At 39.8% G+C, this 23,496-nt stretch overlaps 1 long non-coding RNA gene across 1 annotated transcript; it reads left to right on the plus strand.

The window, feature by feature from the left end:
• The first annotated feature begins 1,696 nt into the window (after positions 1–1,696).
• On the plus strand, positions 1,697–16,392 carry LOC111949050 (uncharacterized). Its single transcript, XR_013650647.1, has 4 exons — positions 1,697–1,767; positions 5,532–5,716; positions 7,729–15,639; positions 15,769–16,392. It is a non-coding gene; the product is annotated as an uncharacterized LOC111949050 (long non-coding RNA).
• The last annotated feature ends 7,104 nt before the right edge of the window (positions 16,393–23,496 follow it).

Here is a 23,496-nt window from a genome sequence, read left to right on the forward strand (position 1 = left end):
AGTGTTAACTTTGAAGCCTGCCATCCCCTACCTAGGAAAACGAAAAATACCCCCCCAGCAATAATAATGCCATTTTCAAATAGAAAGCATAAAAATGCCCTCCTAAAGCAAGGAAAAAAAACTACAAGGAACAAATGAACATGAATGAACATCTAACCAAGAAAAATGCTGACATCGCACGGAAAGCACGGTTTCTCAGAAAAGAAAAGAAAATACAATCAACGTGGACAACAGACTGTAAATTTTTCATTAAACTAAACGGCCCACCTGAACAGGCAAAAGTAAGTGCAATCAGAGAAATGGATGAACTGGATCAATTTTGATAGAAAACGGCAAAAGTACAGTCCTCTTTGACACGAATAAAAAATAATACACAACTATGAACGTAGACATTGACCCAGATGCCAATTTCTTTGACTTTGTGAATAACCACTGCAGTTATTACACAGAAGAAGAATACAATAGAAACACAAATCCTAATCACGAACTCTCAATCATACATTTCAACAGCAGAAGCCTAAACCATTGAAGAATACTTACAGCAATTTAACAAACCTTTCAAAATAATTGCAATTTCATAAACCTGGCTAAAAGTGCTTCCAGCTGGAGAGCTATGACTTTCACTAAGTACAGGAAAAATAAGCAAGGTGGGGGGGTGGCTCTTTATATAGACAACAGTCTTAAGTCTTGGAGACAATGTCGGGCTGTATTGATGATGTCATGGAATATATATCTGTAGAGATTAGTATGGAGAAACAGAGTAACATCATAATCAGCTGCGTATATCGAGCCCCTGTATCTGACATGGAAACCTTCACAAGTGCTATTGAAAACATGGTTGCCAATATTTCCAAGAAGGTCATACTTCTTTGTGGCGATTTTAACATAGATTTGTTGAACCAAAACAATCACAACAAAACAGAAGATTTCACGCACACAATGTACAGTCTAAGCTTATATCCATTAACCAACAAACCTAGCAGAATAACAACAAACAGCGCAACCTTGATAGATAATATTTTCACAAACTGCCTAGAAAACAGAATAAAAAGTGGATACTAATGACAGACATCAGTGACCACCTCCCAGTATTTGCTAACTATGAATGCGTTTGCAGAGAAATAAAAGAGAAAAAGCAAATAGTTTACCAAAGAAAACTAACACAGGAATCAATACATGCATTTAAATCAGAACTACAAGCACAAGGTGTGTGTGTGAGCGTGTGATTGTTTGGCCTGCAACAGACTGCGACCTATTCGGGGTGAAACCTGCCTTCACCCTGTCAGTAGCTAGTTTGGCTTGAAGCAGGTTTGAAGATGGATGGATGGATGGATGGATGGATGGATGGATGGATGGATGGATGGATGGATGGATGGATGGATGGATGGATGGATGGATGGATGGATGGATGGATGGATGGATGGATGGATGGATGGATGGATGGATGGATGGATGGATGTTTCCTGCTTTTTGCGTAGGGCTTTGAGACCTAAACTTGCATTTTCCTAAGAAATTTGAATTGAATGGCATCATGTACAGACCAATTGTAAATGGTAATGTATAACTTGCTAAACAGCCTTTCCAACGAAAAACTGCTTTATCAAAACTTTAACTGCTAGTTTAACTGTTTAACTAGTTTAATGTTTAACTGCTAGTTAAACATTAAACATCAAGATGAACAATGTGCCTCTTTCTTTATAAGGCTTCATGAGGAATTTTGACATCAGAGGCACATGCATTCTTCTGCACCTAATCCTGCACAAGAAGGTAATGTAAGACTTTCAAAGTACTAGACCATGGATTTTTAAATGTTTTGGAAGGAGAGCCAGTTAAAACGAGGTTAATATATATATGAGGGAAGGCTTTCCAACCAGAATAATTAACTGGCATCATTCAGCAGAGAAGAAAATTTTGTTAAGAAATAAAATAATACAATTTTAATTCTTAAAATATAATGGCCAACAGTCAGTTTTGCCAAATTTACAGCTTTACAATTGAAATGAGCTTCCTCCGTAGTGTGGCTGCACTCTCCCTTTAGAGCGGTGTTTCCCAACCCTGCACCTCGGATAACACTGTCCTGCATTTTCTCAATTCTACCCTGCTCAAACACACCTGCCTTTGATGACTGTCGTTTTTAGGTGTCTGCAGAGCCGGATGATGAGCTGAATTAGATGTGCAAAAGCACCGCAACATGGATAACATGCAGGACAGTGTTCCCCAAGGCCCCAGGTTGGGGCCCTCTTAGAAATAGGGTGAGAAGCTTGGTTACCCGGACAGGACTCAGATTAGAGCCACTGCTCCTCCATATCGAGAGGAGCCAGTTGATGTGGGTAGCCCATTTGCTCTGCATGCCTCCTGGACGCTTCCTGGAGGTGGTGTTCCATGCATGTTCAAGGACTCACTGGAGTATGGAGAGAAATTAGACTCAGTCGGATTTGTGCGTGCGTAATTCTTGATTTGTGCGTAAATTAGGATTTGTATATGCATATTCTTGCTTTGTGAGTGCGTAAATTAGGATTTGTGCATAAATTTGGATTTGTGCGTGATTTGTTACTCACATAATACATTTTGTGTATAAGTTAAAAAAATATAAAATGAAAAAAATACAAAATGCAATTTACGTATGCACAAATTAAGATTACAACAGCTTGAAACTACTTACACACACACATCTTAAAAAAACACGCACGAATCCCTTGTTACGCACACACGAAGCAAAAGTTACGCACGGATCTACCGTGAGACTGTTTTCACGTCTCACAAATTCGTGCGCAAGTGCTGCGTTTAAATACCAGTGGAATGCTCGGTCATTAGAAGCAAGTGGAATTAAAGCTGACGAACCAACCAATCACTGTGGGGTATATGACTCTTAGGGGCGTGACATTGACCAGGTTTAAAGCAGGGCAACATTTAAGGCAGGAAACCTGACAGCCCCCTCCCCGGACCACATTAAGGAGTTCCTTACTTTCCTTTCTAGAACGTATTTATTTGCTCGTAATTTTCTACATACATGCAGTCCGTGCTGATCTTTTCTCCGGGCCACACAGACCCCGAGGAGGGTTAAGGTTATGGTGACGGTTAGGCGCCACTGGCGGCGGCTGATCAACCCCGACCAAACGGTTCTCGGGCGCGGCTGTCACTGCAACCCACCACTCCCCCAGGAGATGGGCCAGCTTAGCAGCATAAATGTCCCACACCTACATGCGTGACAGCTAACGGGGCTTTAACATTAAACATGTGCGAGCGACGACATGTAGTCTTAGACACACTAAAAATACGTGGGGAAAAAGCAACGATAGATGTGTTTGAGATGAACCAGCGTCTCGCCTGGGGGGGCGAAATTGCAGCAAGACTGAAGGAGAACAGGAAGTTGGAGTTGTCCTTAGCATTCAATTTAGCCATACTGAAGGTCTCAGCTGTTTGGGAGGAAGTGCTGCCAAATGTCCAGCAGTAAGAAGAAGAAAAGAGCAGCTGTGTTCAGAAGAACCCATTGATGGAGGTTACAGAACTGTAGAATCTGAGTCTTCTTTTGTGTTTAATAGTTATAATTCAACAGTGTTAACTGAACTGTGTTAATAGGGGCGTTTAAATTAGAAAACAGCAGATATAGAAGACTGATTAAACAGAAATGTATTACTGATTTATTTACTTATTGATTTTTTTATTTACTATTTTTATTTGAATGAGAGTTTTATAAGTACATTTTGTACAGAAAACAGGTAATAATAGAGTACATATAATAGTGTAGTACTGTATATGTTCCATACAACATTTATTGGCTCTTAAACACTCACAAGTTGCGTGTGTTTACGCACTGAAGTTGCGGGCCTCCCTCAGCTAGACCCTGCCTTCTGTGGCCCCCAGGTAAATTGAGTTTGAGACCCCTGATCTAAATGGTCACTGGCAAATTTTAGACAGGTCATTGACCAGCTTCTCCTGTGTTTTTCGAGGCTGACTCCTCACCTTTCTGAGGATCATTGAGACACCACAACGTAAGATCTTGCATGGAGCCTCAGTTCAAGGGAGTTTGGCAATGATCTTTGGCTTCTTCCATTTTCTAATAATTGCTCCAACAGTGGATGTTGCTTTCACCAAGCTGCTTGGCAATTGCCCCGTTGTCCTTTTCAGCCTTGTGGAGGTCTACAATTTTGTCTCTGGAGTAGAAGTAGGATTGGGCCTAAAAAATCCAGCCCGACCCGACCCAGGCCCGCGGGCATTAAAACCGATCCCAGCCCGAACCCGACCAATTAACTCGATTTGCAGGCCCAGACCAGTTGGCTATCCCATAGTATTTTCGGCAGAAAAAAAACGCAAGATTTCTTAAGGTTAAAATAATCTACATATATTTATGATCATGATAAATGCATTTGCACAACAAAATAACGCTGGAACACAGAATAAGAGGCCAGACAAAGAGAGTGAAAGAGAGATCTTGATGCGCACTCGCTTAATGCGGAGAAATACTGCAGCCGCGGTGCGTGTTTGCCTTTTCAGTTCCCCTGTCTTAAGTTTATCCTTGACTTCTTGCTACTCCATATCGGGGATACCTAAACAAAATAGATGCGGATTTGTGGAGGGAAAATTACATTCACGACACGTGCGCAGAGCTGCGGGTGGCCAGCGCCCCCCTCTTTCTGCCAATTGCTGGGCCACAGTGTATGTCAATCAACGGTGGGCTGGTGACTGGTGGGGGGGCGCGGGTCCTACCTGTGGGTGTGTGTGCGTTCGGTGAACGTTCTCCCTCTGAGTAAGAAGAAGCTGGCTGTGCCTTTCGGTTCGTGCGGTAACCGTTCTGACATACAGGATTAATAAAGAGCTGTTTGAAAACCGCCCGCCTAAGGAGCTTCTTTGCAGCCATTACAATGTATTTATTAAAAAAGTCAGCGAGAGAGAAGCTCGATCCGACCCGGATTTGGGGCTGGTCGGGTTCTGACTCGGGCTCGGGCTTAAGATCTTACCTCTACTCTGGAGTCTTTAGACAGCTCTTTGGTCTTGGCCATGTTGGTAGTTGGAGTTTATTTATTTTATGGGATGACTTTACGCGCTAACAATTTCAAACAGTTGGAGTGGAAGTGGACTACTTACAGGTAGGCAGACTTACAGGTATTTGAGGTTCAGAATTCTGATAGACGGGTTTTCCAATATTTATTTGTAGTAGTATACAAATAAATCATTTAAAATCCTGCAATGTTTTTTCCAGATTTTTTTTAAATGATGTCTCTAACAGTGGGCATGCACCTACGATGACAATATCAGGTCCCTCGATGATTTTTAAGTGGGGGAACTTGCAAAATCACAGGGTGTTTTAATACTTATTTGATTCATTGTATAGCAGCCATTAAAACTAAATATAATGAATAGTAAATCATGATTTCATCAGTGAATTGTTGATCTTGATTTGTGAATAGAATTGGATTCCAAGAAAGTAACAATACACAGCGATACTATTTATCTTAATAAAATTTTTAAACCAAAGGAATGATTACATGTTCTAACTAATTTGGGTACTAAACTTTTTGTAACATACACAGGTTCCAGTGCAGTGTTACACACAGCGACTGTAAAGGAGATTGATGGATTGGCCCTGGGCCAACCACTGAACCCAGAGATTTGCTGTCTGCAGTCTGTTCTGGATTGTCTGAGCACAGACCATTGGATTTTTGTCCTTGAATGAAGATCTAAAGAAGAAAACCTGCAGTATCAAAGTGCTGACAAGGTAAGAAATCATATAGCACCTCCAAAAAATAATGTGTCCTTTGGGTCAAAAGAGTCGATATAAAATGAAACAAGTAAAATTTGCAACAAATACATAAAACTATACATATAATTTATTAATGTCCACCTAAATAATCCCCCCTTAAACTTCCATCCATTTTCTCAACCCATTGTATCCCTTTCGAGGCTGCGGGGTTTCTGGAGCCAATCTCGACTACTGTTGGGCAAAAACGAGTACACGCTACACAGTCTGTCGCAGGACTCATGGAGCTGGAGTGGTGCCGATCACTATGGCGGCTCCCGGGAGGTCAGCTCCCAGCCTGACAGAGACCCACTGCAGGATGGGGACCCAGCATTCTCAGGCCTCCAAAACTTTGATATTTTTCTCAATTTCATCAAGGCAATAATAAAAACGGTCCCCTAATGTTTTTTTGTTTATAACAAACATCACACACCTAGGTACGTGACAACTAATGGGACTTTATTGATTGTATAAAACCAGTTGGATTTTATGTAAAACTTTTTTTTAATGAGCTTTAGGAGCCATTATTTCTTATTTCAATCCAGTTTAATCAAGAAGACCTCCTGAAAGACAAATACAGTTAAATACAACCAACATTAAGGAGAACTGAAAATGATCCATGGTAATGGGATTAAATCAATCTCTGACTTGTACACAAACAATGTCTTTTCCTCATTTGAACAATTGTCAAAGAAATATGCCCTCCCGAATCAACATCTCTTCCGTTTCTTCCAGATCAGTGACTATGTTAAAAAACTGTTTCCTCATTTTCCAAATCGCCCACCAGAAACTCTTCTGGATGTTCTTCTCTCCAAAGACCCTTTTGTTAATGGATGCATTTCAAGCCTTTACAAGTCAATTTGGACAGCATCCTCAAAGCTGTCCAATACTGTCAAAACTGCGTGGGAGGACAGTCTGAACCTTAACATGACGGAACAACAAGGGAGGTCGGCATTGTCTCTTGTCCATTTGTCCTCTATTTGCGCCCGCCATAGATTGATTCAATGCAAGATTGTTTACAGGGTCCATAATACCAATGCCAGACTGGCCAAAATCTACCCTTCTATTAGTGATGCCTGCAGCAGATGCCATCTCTCTCCTGCCAATCATGCCCATATGTTTTGGTCATGCCCAGTGCTCGCAGCACTTTGGACAGATGTATTTGATACATTATCGAGGGCTTACAGATACACCGTCACACCAAATCCCATGTCGGCAATATTTGGTCTCCCCCCAACCTCAGACACGCTGAGTGCACTGAAGCGGGCCATTGCATTTACCACCCCATTAGCATGCAGGCTGGTCCTGCTGAACTGGAAGCTCCCCCGTCCCCCTTCGCATGTCCGCTGGGTCCGCAAGGTGCTTTACAATCTCAAACTTGAGAGGCGTAGGTACTCACTTCAAGGCTCACTCAGGGTGTTTCATGAGACCTGGAGCCCTTTCCTACAATATATGGACTCCTTGACATTTCCTCACAATCTGGATGCTGACCGAGCCCCAGTGCAACAAAAAGCCACTGCTGTTACCCTGGTTCTCTCACTTATTACTACTTATTTAATTACCCTTCTTTATTATTTTTTTTAATTTATTTATTTTTCTCTCTTCTTTTTAACATATTTCTAATTTTTAAAAGCCCAAGTGGTTTGTGTTTTTTATTTATTTATTTTTATTTATTTATTTATTTATTTATTTATCTATCTATTTTATTTTTGTGTCTGTCTGGCCTCTTGGGGTTGTTGAAGGGGTGGGTGGGTGGGTGGGACGGGTTGACATTCGAGTGTTTATTTTTACACATTGCCTTTTTTTTTACATTCCATTACACACATGTCTGTTTAATACAAAAAATGTTCAATAAATAGTTATAAAAATAAAATAAAAGAAATGACCCATGGTCACTCTAAAATTGTTTTTTTTATATATATATACAGAAGAAAAGTATTAATTGATTTTGCATTACCATCAACTTTATTATATCTATATTTTTTTTTCAGGAAAGCTCAAATTTCACTAAAAGCCAAAACCTTACAACTAAAGAACTCAGTAAAATGGGAAATGTACCATCAGAATGTCACATGGGAGACAGCCTGAGATGCCGCATTTGTAACAAAGTTCTCCCTCCATGCACATCCTTTGATCATTTATACAAAGGTACGTTTCGTGGACAGTACGTCTATATTTTCAATGGAGGAGAATACTACAGACCAGTTGGCTATGATAATATGTACAAGTGCAACTACTGCTTTAACAAGGAAATCAATGACCAAGAAAACCTAAGGAGAGAAGAGGAGAGAAGAAGAGAGGAAGAGCAGCGGAGAAGAGAAGAGGAGAGAAAAAGAGAGGAAGAGCGAAAGAAAAGAGAAGAGGAGCTAAATCAAAGACTGGAAGAATCACAGCACCAAGCTAAGGAACAGTATGAACAACATCTGAGAACCAACTTATCAGAACAAGAATCCAAAAGAAAAGTTCTGAAAGGACATTTGGATGAATTTGAGTCAGACGGTGACAGTGATGACCTTTTAGAGATTCTCTCACTGAAATGTGGATTTGAGGTTGCAGATCTCAGTCTGGATGAACTTTCCTCTGATCAGCTGGGAAAGGTGGTGTCAGCTTTGGACAAACTCCTCTTTGAGGAATGGGTTCATGCTCTTCCATCCCTCACCACACTGAAGCACACCCAAGTCTACATCACAGAACTATGTGTGCTGTCTGTGGAAAAACTAGAGGAAGAGTCCTCACAAAGGCTTTGTGACCACATGCAGTTCCTCATAGGATCTATCAGCCAATCAGCAGGCAGTGCAGCTGACAGTTTCCTGTTGACCCAAGCTCTGTATCTTACCATGATGCACTTCTACAGTGACAGCAACAGCTCGGACACAGATGCAGTCCTCATAGCCAAACAATGGGCGGAAGATGAGCTCTCGACTGATCTTCTTTTCCCTGCAGAATTCCTGAGCATCCTCTTATCATCAATGCAGAATTCTGTTGAAAGAGAGTCTGTGTTCATTTTAAAGATGGAAATCAAATGCCTGAAGCTGCTGTTGTCCACGCTCACTGATCTACACACCAAGGAAACACACTCAGAGTCCACTGAAATGATCTTAAGACTTGTGCAAGAAAACCAGTGGACTCCAATGGAAGCACTAAATCTGCTTAAAGGACTGTCAAAGAAATGTGCAGAAAAAGCTTCAATAACTAAATTACTGATACTGGTCAAAGTGTATGATGTATCCCCAGACTGGAGAGATGACTATGGACGGACCTTCACTGAAGCTATTGACTTTGCTGCAAACATCTCTGAAGATTTCCCCAAAATTCTCAGAAAAAGTGATGAAAGAAATCTCCTTAAAGCCCTTGCAGAGTTAAAATCGTCTCAAAATCTAGATGATTCCTTGACTGAAATGATAAAAAACATCCCAAGTGGTGTCTTAGTCTACTCTGAACAGCCACAAAAACAGCCAACATGCATGAGAGATTCAATAAAAAGTGGATCTTTGAGCACAGATGACCTACAGAGCTGTCTGTCTCTGCTGTGCAAAGCAGTTTTTGACTCAAAAGGCTGGTGGCCTTCAGTGAAGCACATGTTACAATGGTGTGCCATGCTGCTGAAGGAGAACACCCAAGTACCACAACTGGTTGGTACTGAAGAAGACCCATGCGTGTTAGCTATGTATGCAGCTATACAAGTCTGCAAAGGAAACAAACTGGACATTGTTCTGAACTCTGATATTGAATCAGATCAGCAGATGAAAGAGTGGTCTGGCTTTTATAACTCCCTTGGAATCTCCTTTAACACAAACAAGACAACAGGAACTTCATTTAAGGATGTTTACGAAGCTGACATTGTGTACGGCACATTGAGTGACTTTGTGTCCGACTACATTCAGCATGCAAAAGAGGTTATGGAAAACCGGGTTCCTCCACTTCCTCGTGGATTTTTTATTGAAGAACAAAGTCTTGATTCTTTGGAGAATCTTGAATTTTTAAAGCTAAAAGGCAACAGTCCACTGGAGTTTGCTGCTCAAACTCTGCAAAACATCATGCAAAGATGTAAAAGTCTTGAAATGGAACCAAAAAGATGGTTTGTGAAAGCTTTGTTTCAAAACCTTCACAATAACATGAACAAAGGTTTGAACACCAAAAGTCCAATCATCATCGACATCTTGAAAAAGCTTTCAGGACAGACGCTGCAGTTTAACGAGATCTTTATCCTGACAATTCTGGAGAATCTGGTTCGAGTCGTTTGTAGCGAAGCAGAAGCTGAGAAAGAAACGGCAGCACAAGCTGGCAGATGGTGTTTGGAGGCTCTGCTTAGCTGTGCAGGGCAATCCCAAGATTTAAATGAAGAAACCAAACAGATTTTGGAAATGGTTTTAAATTTCAGCAGACATGCTTGGTCACCAGTTGAATTATTAAACCTGCTTGGAGCATTAACTCAGCACCATTCCACTGAGGGCTGCACTTCCATCATGAAGATTTTACACCTGTTGGAAACATACCAGGTTTCTTCCACATGGACAGATGACAGCAATCAAACTCTTCTTGACCTTTTAGGTTCTTATAAAACTGAGAACCTTATCCAGCACTTGGACAAGAGCCTGAGAGATGAAAAAGGCAAAACCATTGACATGCTTTTTGAGGAACTGCGTCAGATGAAAGATATTGATGAGCAAACACTGACCAAGTCTTACAGTATTGTAACTCATGTCACAAACTTGATACAAAGTGGTGAAATTAAAAATTACAAAGATATAACGCAGGCAAAAACTCTGAGTCAGAATATGGACAAAGAGAACCTTCAAGAGATCCTTGCATTCTTATGCAATGCTGTTCATCAGCAAGTAGCTGATGAAAAGTGGTGGCCCAGAGCCACTCAGATGATTAGCTGGTGCCTCTTGGCCTTGTCTGACACTGGGAAGCTCCTGGAAATGGGCACTGGGGAGGGAAAGTCTTGTGTCATTGCAATGTTTGCAGTGCTTCGTGTGTTGAGGGGAGAAAAAGTGGATGTAGTCTCCAGCTCGTCAGTGTTGTGTCAAAGAGACGCAGAAGAATGGGGTAAATTCTTTGAGCACTTTGGCATTACAGTTGACACAAACACAAACAAGACTGAGGACAGTGAAAGAAAAGAATGCTACCAGAAAGATGTGATCTATGGAACTATCGAAACCTTTGCTGCAGATCATCTTCGTCAGATATTTGAGATGAAGGATGTGAGGCCTGATCGTAAATATCAGTGCATCATCATTGATGAAGTGGACTCTCTGCTGCTTGACCAAGGGGTGCAGCTGACCTACTTGTCCAGTCCCATGGTTTGCATGCAGCACCTCAACACTGTTCTTGCCATGATCTGGGCTCATGTCCGTCAGTATGGCTATGTCTCTTCACCATATCAGTCATTTGTGCGAGGCCCTCCAGCTTCATTTTTCAAGGCCATTTATGACTCAATCGACACAAAAGAAACTGAAATAACAGACCCAATTGATATTTTACGTATTGCTGAAGAAACCAACACTGTACCCATGGGGTTTGCTGAAGAAATCTACAATAGTAAACCAGATGAACTTCGTGACAAACTGAAAACTGTGAGTAAAGATACAGCAGTTAACTTCTTTAAAGAACTGGAAAACTATGTTCCCTATGGCTTTACTGTCTATACTTTGAATGAGAAAGGATTGCTTTCTCTTGAGAAACTCAGCCCTTATGATAAAAACTCAATTCCAGAACTAACATTTCTGGTCATGGAGGAAGGGTTTTGTTGTTCTCTTTACGACTCTGATGAAATTCTAGTTCAGCCAATAGCTGATACGATCTCCGAGAAAATTCAGTACACCCCATGCACAAACAACAAAGATGAAATCCGCATTCCTGGATTCTTGAAGAACTTGATTGGTGAAAAAATGTCCGTGTGGACTCAGAATGCATTTCTGGCTTTGCAACTAAGAGAGGGACGAGATTACGTTGTAGAAAACAATCATGTTTGTCCAGTGGATTTCAGATCCACAGGGATCGTGGAACTAAATAAGAAATGGGGAGATGGTCTCCAGCAGTTTGTTGAGATCAAACACCAAATCAAACTCAGCACAATTTCAACTGTGACAAACTACATTTCCAACGTTGCATTCTTTGAAAAGTACCAGGGGAAAATCTATGGAACGACAGGAACTCTTGGCAGTGAAAAAGACATTCTGTTTCTGAAGAACCTTTACCCAAACCTGACTGCCTGCAAAATGCCAGCATTCAACAGAAAGAAGTTATTTGAAGTCGAAGGAAAAGTGACAACCTCATCTGAAGAGTGGAAATCGGAAATAAAGCATGTGGTGATGGCTCAGGTCTCCAAAAATTCCTACAGGGATGGAAGAGCGGCTCTGATAATCTGTGAAACAATCAACAAAGCCAAAGAGATCTATGACGATCTAAAAAGCTGTGTCTCAGGTGATATCATTCTCTACTGCCGAAGCGACAATGACAGCTTGAGCAAAATAGAAAAAACACTTCTTCCTGGAGATGTTATAGTTGCCACCAACCTTGCCGGACGAGGAACAGACATAAAGGTTTCCAAAGACGTGAACAATAACGGGGGGTTATTTGTGATCCTCTCGTTCCTTTCAGACAACACAAGAGTGGAACTTCAGGCCTTTGGTCGAACGGCTCGCAAAGGCAAACCTGGATCTGCCCAGATCTTCATGTCCACTGAACACCTTCAGCGAGGTTTCAAGACAGGGACCTCTCTAGAGGAAGCGAAGAGTACAAGAGACACACTTGCAGAAGAAAGAATACGTTGCATGATGGATGATGTCCATGAAATGAAATTAAGGGAAGAACTTTTCTCAGACTACTGCAAAACTCTTCAAGAAGTTCACAAGATTTCAGATGAAGATGAAAAACGAGTTATGATAGATATCATGAATGAGTTCTGGGGCATTTGGCTGCAAATTAAATCAGAAGACATTGACCAGTTGAAAATGGAGGAACTGAAACAAAGTCTGAAGGCTGATTTGGCAGAGGCAAGAGATCAGTCTCAAAAGCAGGAATCCCCATGTTCAAGCATTTATCACTTTATAAAGTTTGGAAATGTTGCACTTGATGATAAGAAATGGGACCTTGGAGCCAGTCTCTTTCAGAAAGCCATGGACCAGGATAAAAGCTGGGCAGCAATTGCTTCTTACAATCATGCTTACTGTACTATTATGCAGAGGAAGAATAACTATCTAAAAAATGCCAGAGAAGATCTGAAGAAAGCAGAGGAGTCCTTACAGTGCCTTAGTGAGGAGTCTATGATCTGTTTGCAGTTTGTGAAGATGGGTTCTGTTGAATCAACCAAGAATGAACAAACAAGTCTGGAAAAACAATTGACAACTAGATGCAACATGTATGAAACATGGGGTAAAAACATATCTGAGGCCATTAAGAAGTTAGATGAGATCATAGAGAAGGATAAAAATGCTGTGGCCAAGAAATCTCCAGTTTTCTCATTGATTTCAAGTGCTGATGAAGAACTCCAAGTTGAAGCTTACAGCCTCTACAAAGGTGGTCTGCAGTATGCATTTGCTGTTGAACAAGAGCCCTCCATTTGGGAAGCTATTTTGGTGTTTTTTCTTGGAGTCTTACAGATTGTTGCTGGAGTTCTGCTTGCTGTCTTCACTTGTGGAGCACTAGCTCAAGTTGGCTTTGGACTCATTTCTGAAGGAGTGTCAGACTGCATCTATGGCATCGAGGCCCTAGTGACAGGAGAGTTCAGCTGGAAAGACTGGGCTATACAGAAAGCCATTTCCGTCGGTGTGTCACTCATTACATTCGGAGTTGGAAAGTTGGTTTCTAAAGGCTTAAAAGCTTGCAAAATGGCATTGAAACACTTGGGCAAAAAACTGAAGGCACTTCCAAAGCTAATCTCCAAACATGCTAAAGACAGTATGAGTGCTGTCACAAAGACAAACCTAAAAAATGCAGTAAAAGAGGCCAGTAAAAAAATAGGGAAAGAAATATTTTTCCAAGGGCTTGGAAAGGCAGAGGAAGAAATAATGAAACAGATATTAAAAAGTATAAAAAATGATCTGACCAAGACAATCACAAATGGCGTTGAATCCAACTTAGAGAAAGACCCACTGAGTTCTTTAGTAGATTCTACCATTGTCCTACACCTGGTAGATAAGGAACAACTTAAAGAGCTCCTCAATGATGAAAAGAGAAAAGCTAATCTCCTTGAAGTTTTCAAAAAGTTAAGCAAAACTGCACTGCAGCCATTCTATGCAGACCTTAGTTGGCAGAACAAGCTCAACTCATCCATTATCAAAGTGATAGACAGAGCTAAAGAAGAGGCCAAAGGAAAAGTCAAAGTATTTTTTCAAGTCATTCAAGCTGCACATCTTTCGATACTAGCAGCTGATGCTGTTGCGGCAGTATCAACTATCTCCACAAAATTCTTCTCAAATCTTCAAAAGGAGCTAGAATCATTCAAACAAAATACAAATATTACAGAAAAAGTGAAAGAAAATGAGCTTTCAGCTTCAGACTCAGAGATTTTGAAATCACTCAAGCAAGATATAGCCAATGCTATTTCTGAATTACTGGCTGATGCTATGGTGGAGGTTTTTAACCAGAAGTTCTCCGGTCACATCATTTCTCAAGTACAAGATAAGGTGAATGGGGCCCTTGGAGAATACATTAAAAAAGGCTTCAAGAGAGCAGAAGACAAGCTTAAAGCTGCACGCAGTTCAACTGCAGACATGACTGTTAATCCAGATTCTCAACTCTCAAGGTCTTATGCAGAGAAGATCAAAAGCCCTGGCAGTGGGGGGACCATCCTTGATGTGAGAGTTCTGTCAGAGGCTACAGGAACTAAAGTTGTCATCCTAACTGAGAATAAACATGGAAGTCTTACTAAAATGCAGGAAGTAAACCCACGCAGCAAAACCTCTGATCAGACAGTAACACTGATCTACAGACCAAAGAGTGACAAACATCCTGATGGTCATTTTGACACTTACATTGATAACAAGATAGTGATCACCAACAGCAATGGAAAGAGCAGCCTGTTTTTGGCTTTGGCAAGAGCCAGAAAACCAACAGCCAATGAAGTAGAGATCTCACAAGAAGCTGATTACTTACGATCTGCGGAGGCCAAGACTTTACTTCAACGTCCCAGTCAGTGGGGATCTTTCATCAAGCACAAGCAGTGGGTTGAAAGACTCAGAGATAGTGACTGGTACATCCCAGAGGGAAGTAGACCAAAACAGATCATGAATAAAATCCAGACAAGTCTTAATACACAAGTTGGAGAAATAAATTACTACATAAAATGGCAAAAACACTACCCTCAAAATCCAAAAATGACACAAATCTTTAACACAGATCACCAACCTCCACCCAATAGTATCCTGGAAGCTAGTCAAGTTAACCAGAACAGCAGACTGGCCAAGGCCATGCTTGAGGTAGGACCAAAACCCTCAACCTTTGACAGTGTGGATGTAAATGCTGATGTGGAGAAACATCATGGCCTACAACTTCAGAACACTGGTGCACTTCAAGGAAAAAATCAGAACTTTCCAGCAGGAACATCTGAAAAATTCACAACATTACTCACCACTGCCATCAGCAGGGATGATGTTGAGAGCACCTTCAAACTGATGGTCATTGGTGCAGCAGTGGACTATGGTCATGTCAGCGGTGGCAGCAACTTCAAGAGTTCTCAGAACCTGAAGAAGAGTAAAACCAGGCTCTCTAGCTTTGAAAAGAGAGTTCAAGAAAACAGCAGAGATATGGTGGAGAAGTGGTTTGGCCTGCTTCAAGGTAAAGATGTCATGACCCAAGAACAACTTAACACCATCACTGCTTGGATCAAAGATGAGGGATACAAGAACAAGAATGATCCTCAGAGGAGCCAGTTGTTCAGTTCTCTACAGTAAAAGGTAAGATTGTATTTTATCTTCAAGTCTACAAAAACAAACATTTTTGTGAGTTATATTGAATGAAAGGAAAAGTTTTAGGTAAATAAAAAAGTCATTCCATGATACAGTGGTTTTGTGTTTACTTTACAGTGAGAACATCAGTGTCCCCAATAAAAGAGAAGAATGAGAGCAGAGATTTTCTGTCTTCATCAAAGAACATCCATCAATTTGCATTTTAAACCTTTATTTCCTTTTGAGAAAATACAAAAGTAATATAAAAACAACTGTAAACGATGACTTTAAGCATTTGTTGACAAGGAGAACAATGTTAATTGTAAAATTATTCTTTCTAAATGTATGTTGATAAATGTATTTCCTTGTCATTTATTGCATAAGAAAATAACTATTCACATTATATATTGATCATTTGATATGAAACATTGTTTTCTTTTTTCTTTTTATTCAACAATTTTCTTTTAACACTGATTTGTGTTATTTCTTTAGAGTGCAATCATGTCAGAAAATGAACAACGAGGTTTTCACCTTTGTAATTACTATTTGGCGACACCAACAATTAACTCACAGACTTCAGTGAAATAGTCATGTTCAAACTGTATTAACCTCTTATTTTTATTGTACTAACATTATTTTTGCTCCTGTTGAACAATACCAATCAAATGTTACAACAATGATTTTAAAATCGAATGAATGTAAACTGTCGGCAATTTACTATAAAAGGGGACAAAAACACATAAAATTTAAAGAAAAGCACAATGTGTTGTCTTTTTTCCCCACATCGTTTATCTGTGGCTCAATGCAAAAAGACTTAATATTGTTAGGCTTTTGCAGTTGTGGAATTAAAAAAAGAAATAAATATATTAAGAGTATATCACCAGTTAAAATCCATTTCAGTGTCAACAACCAGTTTCCAGAGGAGATCCTGAGCAGATAGATTATTTTGCCGCTGAGGCGGAAGCACCTCACTGCCCAGTCCCGAGCTGTGGTCACCGTGGACAAGCGGCTTGTGGATGGCCAGCTCTATTAGGACCTCAAGGTTACACGATGGCTGTGCTGAAGACCCTCATTTGCAGAGATGAGAACATCTGTGCTACGATAATGACACCTGCTGAACTTTATTCAAACGAAATTTTGCCTTGTCAACAATCCAAAGCTTGATCTTGGAAATGCAGTTTTTTTTCTCTCTCTCATGTTTTAGTAGTTGTCTTTTGTTTTTTCTTGTTTGTCTTTTCTTCTTTCTAGTCCCACTCCAGAGATCCCACAAAACTAGGCCTGGGCGAAAAATCAATTGAAGGAATTAATTTGAATTTTTTTGTAATGGCCGGTTTCAAAAATAACTTAAATCGAGTTTTTGTGTAATGGCACATTTTTGGCTCCCCAGAGCTTTCGTAGTTAGTTTCACACGGCGGTATACCAAGCGACAAACAACAACATTATAGCACACACGAAACAGCAAGCGACAGCATGGCTACCGGTTAGGGTGGAAGTTTGTTCCCAAGAAAAGAAAAAAGTCCTCTGTTGTTTGGAACTGGTCTGGGTTTATTGCCAGACGTGGAGGAAGAGACCCCCCCCCCACCCCCACCCCCACCCCCACGCTGCAACATTTGCCTAAAGCCCATCGCAGTCAGAGGCTCTGACTCGCTCTCGTGTGGCACACGCTCAGTACTTCTACACACACAGCGCCCCGACACACACACACACTCATTCTACAAGGCCTATATAGTTAGTTCATTAGTTAGATAGTTAGTTGTTACTGATATTTGTTAATAAAGAATACTGCGTTGTGATTATTACTTGTACCGATATTCATTTGCGACATGGCCGCCGGAGGATTTTGTGTTCGGAAGCGGTGTTTGGGGGGGGGGGGGGGGGGGGGGTTGCCTGCGACTCCTGCTGTTTCATCATCTTCTCCGTGGAGAAGAAGACGGGGTTTCTTAATTTAATTAAAACCTTAGACCCCAGAGAAAATGGTGCTACTCTCAAGGTGAATGTTTGTCTCCTGTTAGTCTAGACTACAAAGTGTGACTTAAAACACAGCTGGGACTTTAAGTAAGGCTCCGTTCACACTGCAGGGCTTAATGCTCAATTCCGATTTTTTGAAAAAAATCAAACTTTTTTGCAGGGCCGTTCACATTTCTAATTAAATCTGAACTTTTGTGATCTACAGTGTGACCGTGAAATGACCCAGAAGTGACCCGCATGCGCAGAAGAGTACTCAACGGTGAACGACGTCACTCCTTGATTGCAGAAATAGCTAACCTTAGCAATGAATGTCAACAACAGTGTTGTCAACAGCGGAGCTCTTTTTGCATCATTACATTTATTTTCATAAAGGAGCAGCACAATTACAATCCCACTGTTGTGGAATGGGGATGTGTGTGTGTTGGGGCCGTGCGCCTGTGTGTAAGAGAGAGAAGAGAGAGCGTGCAGTGAGGTAGGGAATGAGGGGGGCAGTGGGGGGGGGGGGTGTTGTGTGTTATCAGAATCTGAATCAGAATCTGCTTATTGTCCTTTGCACAGCTTTTACACTGACATACAGAAATCACTTTCCAGTACAACCTGAAAAAGATCAGACATACAACAAATACACATATACAGTTCAGAGTTGACTGAGGCTGCAGCAATAGATGCGCTGCAATCTTGCCATCAATTTTGCCAAAAGTTATTTTTCCCTACTAAATGATCCCCACACAACCGCCACTAAAGTGCTCAGTTTGTTACTTCATTTTAGTATTTTCCTATTGAACTCTGTGTATTCATGATCCTTTTGAGTTCATGTTTCACTTCGAAGCCCATCGAGACGACTGTTGTTGTGATTTTGGGCTATACAAATAAAATAGAATTGAATTGAATTGGTTCAAAGCACTAGACTCATCCATATCAAGCTTCTTATGGAAAAATAAACCTGTAAGAAGTAGTCTAAAAACTTCAAAATCTGCAAAAAGCTGCAGAGGCTTAGAATTACCTCACTTCCACAAATACTTTATAGCCAATTGATTACAGTACATCTTTAAATGGTTAATATATATTTTTGATTAGACTGAAATGTTCTGGGAAACTTGATTTTAGGTTATTGTTCTTAATTGATTTTTTATCTTTTCACCCCTTTATCTTTTTATCTATTTATTGTACTTTTATTTGTTTTAGGAATAATTGTGTTTTTTAAGTATGGGCAGATGGCCACTTGAAATTTCCTTCGGAATCAATTAGGTCAATCTATCTATCTATCTATCTATCTATCTATCTATCTATCTATCTATCTATCTATCTATCTATCTATCTATCTATCTATCTATCTATCTATCTATCTATCTATCTATCTATCTATCTATAAAACAATCCAAACACCAACTCATGGTTAGACGTAGAACAGGTGTTATGTGGAAAGATCAACCTGTCAGATCTACTGTTTATCAGCCAAACAATAAAAAAACAGGACTGCTTCCAAAGTAGCAATATTAACAAAACTTTAACAGCCTGGTGGGAATATCAAGTATCAAACTTATTAACAAAAGAATTTTACACTTCCAAGCTTGGACAGCAGGGGGCGTAACACTACAAAAGCACTTAATTGATAGAAGATTCCTAACACCCCAGCAACTACAAGAAAAACATGGAATAAAAATAAATAAATAAAGTTGACTCTATCCCACAATGGGGAAATTTGTTCTCCGCATTTGACCCATCCCCTGGGGGAGCGGGGAGCTGCAGACGAGCCGCGCTCGGGCACCGTGGTTCAAATAAATAACTTTTTGGAATACCAGGCCCCCGGCTCTTATCTGATTGCTCAGCTGTTGGACAGTACAAGATAAAAAAAGACAAAAATAAAAAAAAAACTTAAAAGAGTATATTACCAATTTGGAACATGTCGAGTCGACCTCTGATCAGAAGATTGCAGGTTCGGTTCCCACTGTGTCTGGCCATGTGTCGAGGTGTCCTTGGGCAAGCAGGGCAGCCACCATCAGTGTGTGTACAGTTTTATAACATCAAAAAATGTTAACATATATGACCTTATAATTAATTCAAATTGCATTTACTAACCTCAGACTGCGCCTCACTGCCTGTTCTACTGATTGGTTCACAAAAAACATCTTTTAATGAGCATATGGAACATTGACATGGATATTTATTCTCTCATATGAAATAGCTGTTGTACGAGTAGATTTTATTGTATCAATCTAACAAATGACAGGTAAACAACTACAACTCTGTAAAACAATGTATATATTAATATATATGTAATAAAAAAAGAAAAGAAACATGTTTAAAATTAAAAAGAAGAAAAAAAAATTATTTTAGGGAAGTCTGGGCATCTCTGCTTAGACTGTTGCCCCCGCGACCCGGTCCCGGATAAGTGGAGGAAGATGGATGGATGGATGGATGTAATAAAAACAGAAACATTTACTAGTGATTTCAGATACTAAAGTATGTTAGACTTATCTACAGTTCAGCACAAACAGAAACTGTACCTAAGGTAGGTAGACAACCATTTAATGACATAATTATCTAGCAATGCATTAATCCTAAGCGTTTAGCAACATATTTTTTTAGCAACATTTGCAATACCTAAAATTATTTTTTAGTGCTAGCCTTTAGCTAACAAACTGATAGGATGCAAATTCAAACAGTATTTAAAATAAAACCATACTGACCTTTTTGCTGCCTCTTCTTTTCCTCCAAAGGTTAAAAGATGTTTGCTATACACTGAATGGAGGATTTCTTTTATGTATTTAAAACATTTATGTGCACTCATCGTTAGATGAGTGTCGTTCTCAATGTGCAGTAAAAGACAAGTTCAGGAAAGAAGAAAAAAATACTGTATTATTTCTCCTATTTTTTGTACTTGTGTACATGTAAGTGCTCAAAAGCTAACCAAACTGTGTTAAACCTTAAAATTTTTTAGATATTTTTAGTTTTTTAAATTACATCATAACCTTCCAATGTGTAAGAAAATAGATGACTTAAAAAATGTTGATACACTTTAGAGTCGTTGCTTTTTATGATAATGTTCTCTTTCCAACATCTTCCACTCAGGTTCTTATAAAAAGCAAAAATGTTTCTTGTTTTTGTTTGTTGGAGTTCTAATTCAGTCTTGTACATGAAAATTAAAATGTATACATGTATGATCAAACTTTTGGACTCAAATTGCTTTAAACAATGAACACTTTACAAAACAGGTTTTATTTGAATTCCTTTAACCAGTGGAGGAAATTCAACCTATACCGGAAGTGAAAATATATGCTAGCTAGCAGAGCCAGGAAAATGGGCGGGATAAATTAAATGATTAAAAACCGCAGTTCACGCACTATGAATTAATATTTATTATGATCTATTTGTCTTTACTGATTATTGACTAAACAAATTCATCTGATACCACGACGTTTATTTAAAAAAAACGAGATTACAAGTTTCTACATCCGGTTTGCGGTTTGGTGTTCTTTTCCGCATCTCAAGTTTCATTTTTGACATTTTATAGATGATTAAATCATACAAGTCCATGTTTTTCACTTTTGCGCTCGTTTGTCTTCGAAATTACCAGCAGCTAAGGACACGGGGCGGCGCGGAGGTACACTGGTGTGATGCGGTCCCTAATAAAATAGTCCTCAAGTGTCTAAATCGAGTATTGCAGGTGTGTCTGCTTCACTGTGATGCTGGTGAATGTTTGCAAGAAGAAAAGACAGAACACAGACAAAAGATGGTAAAATGTTAATTGCCTGTCGGATTAAAAAAATATTGCCAAAATACCACAAAAGTAAACTAAAAGAATGATATCCAATTATTATGGTTAATCATTTTTTCCTAACCTATGTTGATACATGACAGTGGAGTACTTGATAAACATCTAGATGTTGTCTAGAACAAATGGGTAAATAGATCACATGTTCCCAAAAATGTCAAGAGAAAAGACAAAGTCTGCATCTTCATGGTTTGTAGAAAATTTCATTTTTTTTTCCTGCAGATTCTACTGAACATCAGGACGCTTCCATCCTGACAGGTGAGTTTCTGCTGCAGGACAGATCCATGCTGGTTTTTAACTGTGATGCCAACATGCAGTTTTCTTTGAAGAGACTCGAACCGAAACTGAAAACTGCTGTTCTGTCCTCTGATGATTGTTTAATAATTTATTTATTCGTTTATTTTTTATTTTTGATGAAATAAATAAAAATAATCAACTGACCTTCATTTCATATTTTTATTTAGTTTATCTTCAGTAGATAAAACATGAATCAAGTTCTAATAGAAGTTCTACTGTGACATAATATTGTTGCTTTTTCTGCTGCAGGACACACGTCCAAAGTGTGGGACTAAGCTGTTCCATCCCTGCTTTCCTCCCCCGGCAGCACCATTGGTGTGATTATTATTGGATGCTGTGTGCACAAACACACTTGCTGAATAAAATATATAAAAAACATGTGAGACGAAATACAAAAAACACTGCGGGATAAACTAGAGAGTTGTGTGAGGACATGTCCACGTCTCTGTGAGACACAGACTCAAAACTCTCAAGGACAAATAAGGAAAAACGGTCAAGGCAGGAGTGGATAACCAACGGAGATCCAATACTAGAAATCCTCTCAATAAAACTATTTTAAAAGATGTTGCACACCAATAATTTCAGTGAAGGTTCACTGTCTAAAGGCTCCAGGCTGGACATGAACTGTGGTCATCCAGCGTTCAGCTCTCTGACATCATTGATTAAGTAGACGTCAGTCTCTCCTCTGTTCTTCTGTCTGCATCCACATTCACCTTTGATAGAACATCCAGTCTCCATAAAACAGGTGAATCCTGCAGGTTCAAGACGTCTGCTGATGTTCGTCAGGGTATTTGTGTGTTTTTGAAGACCACAAAGAACATGAAAGTGTCTGAAAGCTCGACAAACTGAGAAAATCAATTCCAACACGATAACTTTGATTCTGCAAACAATCAACACTGCTAACTTAGAAAACTACACAAATAAGGAAAATACTGCACACAATAAGTTCTCTAAATGCTGAAAATACTTCAAAAACTCTAATAACTGCAAATACTGCAAACAAAAAATCCCTATAAAAGCAGAAAGCTGTGCAAACAGAAAAGTTCTGCTGTAGCAACACGCATGGCCTGGAGTGGATTCTGTTTCCATGCAGGTTTGGAGTTCTCTGAGGCAGTCATCTGTCTTCCAGCTATTCAGTACCTATCAGTACACAAAGTAGTATTTACCCTTTACTGTCAACACCTGAGCCTGTTGGAGCCTGTCAGAAAAAGCACCAAAGGTTTTCTGCTAAATGTAAACGATCAAACATCCGTGACATGAAGAATACATGAAAAACTACTCAGAGTTTTATCCAAAGCTTCAGATATTTAACACTTTAAACAGATCTGTCAGACGTTTTATTGCATAAATGACAGAAAATAAAAGAATAAAGCAGTTCAGTTTGATTCTACACGTCCCCACATATTTAACGTTGACCTTTGCATGTCTGTTTTTAGTGAACACGGGTGTCTGTCTCTGCATGAAAGCTCCGCCTCCCCCTTGGACTCTGCTGTATCATGAACTTTTCCTCATCACTGCCTCTTTTCAAAGGCATTGAAGTGAAGAAGAGCAGAACTTCATATCAAGTGTCAGCATGAAGCGTTCAGCTGCTTTTTCCTTCGGTGTCAGAAACAGGAGAAGATCTCACCTCAGATGTCCTCAGAAAGACAAATCCTGCTTTCTCCTCCTTTACTCGAGACTTTCATGGTAAAGTTATAACGTCTGCGGCCACAAGGTGGAGCAGATGGACTTCTATGGAAAAGAGCAGCAGCCAGAACCCTTGAGTTGACCTTTTCCTCACCATATAACACAAAAATGTTGTTGTTGTTTTTAAGGAAAAGAGGGAA

The sequence above is a fragment of the Oryzias latipes genome, chromosome 17 (genome assembly GCF_053564925.1).
Source record: "Oryzias latipes strain Hd-rR chromosome 17, Olatipes_Hd-rR_3.1".
Classification (NCBI taxonomy): domain Eukaryota; kingdom Metazoa; phylum Chordata; class Actinopteri; order Beloniformes; family Adrianichthyidae; genus Oryzias; species Oryzias latipes.